Source organism: Pteropus alecto, unplaced genomic scaffold (genome assembly GCF_000325575.1).
Source record: "Pteropus alecto unplaced genomic scaffold, ASM32557v1 scaffold275, whole genome shotgun sequence".
NCBI classification, from domain to species: Eukaryota; Metazoa; Chordata; class Mammalia; order Chiroptera; family Pteropodidae; genus Pteropus; species Pteropus alecto.
In genome coordinates this window covers 685332-687496 of record NW_006436301.1, presented here as the reverse complement: position 1 = coordinate 687496, position 2165 = coordinate 685332, and the positions used below count along the sequence as shown (strand labels likewise).

General features: G+C 38.2%; 1 protein-coding gene across 1 annotated transcript in view; it reads left to right on the top strand.

Moving 5' to 3' along the window:
• The window catches only part of AFF2 (AF4/FMR2 family member 2), a 452816-nt gene that overhangs the window by 111793 nt on the left and 338858 nt on the right, over window positions 1-2165 (top strand). The gene's annotated exons all lie outside the window — the stretch shown is intronic.

Sequence of the window (2165 nt, the reverse complement as noted above, 5' to 3'; positions counted from 1 at the left end):
GCTTAAATTTTAACAATTACTCTTTTTTCCCCTCATATTTAATCAGTTTTTCTAACATTTATTTTTATTGTATATTATATTTATTTTTATATAATACTTATATTATATAGTCATAACAACAACTATGACTGCCATAAACAAGTTTGAGAACAAACAGAATTTCCTCGTGGTGAGCATACAACTCAACTGACAAGAAGAAACCACAGAGGAGCCCTTTAGCTATGGGTGCTGAGCTTCTTTAAAAAATAGTATGTGTTCAGGTCATCTATTCATGTATTCATTTCATTTATTGAACACCTACTATGTGCCAGGCACTCTTCTAGGTGCTGGGAACATATTAGTGAATGGAATAAAATTGTCACCCACCCAGAGCTTATGTTCTAGTAGGAGAGACAGAAAATAAACAAGTAAATGTTGATATGGAGGTTTATCTTATTTACTCGAGTCCATTTTACACAACTTGTACCACTTTTTGTGATGTTAAAACATTGAGAGTGCTAGGAATCTACCTCTAATTCCCCCTTAGTTACTTTACCATTCATTGCCAGTTGTTTACTTGAAATCTAGCTCCTTAGTGATTAAAAATATATATTCTCAAAGCCGAAAAAACTATGGTGAGTTGGGATGCTGGACTGACATATAAAGAGCAGGTGTAGGCACCAGCTGAGATGGCCCCTTCTGAAAGCTGTCAGTGTCGGTTTATACAATCGTAGGCACTGGTGAGTCTGAGATTTGTATGGCAGGCCAGCAAGCTGGGAACTCAGATGAGACTTAATGTCCCAGTCTTGGGTCCTAAGGCTGGAAAGTGACAATTTCTAGGTTGCAGTATGAAAGCACAACTCCTTCTTCTCACGGGAACCCCAGTCTTTGATCTTAAGGTTTTCAATTGATTGGGTGAGGCCCAACCACATTATGGAGGGTGATCTCTATTACTTAAAGTCAACTGATTGTAAGTGTTAATCACATATACAAAATACCATCAGAGACAACTGGGCACCATTGCCTAGCTAGTTTGTCACATAAAATTTACCATCACAAGCACTTCTCTCTGAAGGTGCAGTGGTTGGTGCTGGGAGCACAGAGCAGACAGGCTGTGTCTGTGTTGATGCAGGGCTTGGCATCTCAGAAGTCAGTGTTCTCTGCCTTCAGTGTCAGAACCCTTTGGTGGAGAACAAAGTCCATTACTGGTGACCTGTGGTGACGTAGTCCCAGGCCAGCCCGTGCCAGAATTGTGACATAGGCGGTGTTTTCCTGTTCTTGCTGTTCTCCTCTCTGTGTCTCATTCTCATTGTCTTAGTCCTGGCACTCAGCATACTGTTTGGCAGCCACACTCAGTACAGTCTGTTAGCTCAATTGTCGTTGACCCTTCCTTCTAACTACACTGTAAACTCCTTAAGGACATAGTGAGTTGGCATCCTGGCAAGGGGGCGACGGATGAGGTAGGAGTTTGATGGCAGTAATTAAGATGCAGTGTGTAACCATCGGTTCTAGTAGGAACTGCCCAGAGGTTTAAAAAAATAAAAAGCTTTTGAATTAGCCCTAATGGCTTATAATGATAGCACCATGTAATATTAAGAACAGTAGATCTCTTCCCATGTCTGGCCCTTAGTTTTCTCACATGTAAGATGAAGGGACCAGATGAAGTGTTCTCTTAACACTAAATGCCAGTTATTTTAATCGACTTCTGTGCAGAAGACCATGAATAGTCTTTAATATTGGAAGAATCACAAAGACTTGGTTTTCTAAACATTTGAGAGGCTTAGAGATTGAAAGAAATTGTTTTTCTTAAGATCCATGTGAATGGGTGTGCCTTGAAAAAGTGAAATGACGTCTTTGCATCCTCCCATTCTGTTTACCTAGCTGAGTCCCTGGCACAGGGGAAGTGCATATTAATGTTCGTAAAAACAGACTGAAGGAAGAACATAGGTATTGGAGGGTTTCCTGTAGTCCTAATGTTTTATGTAAGTGTGTTACCACTTCCATTAGGTAATATATATGTAATGTATTATATATATCATATGCTAAATAATATACAACGTATAAAATGTTATACATAATATATGGAATATATATTATATATGACATGACATATATGTAAGTGTATATTATATATGCATATTATATATCATATGTTACATATTACATATTATATATTACATATTATG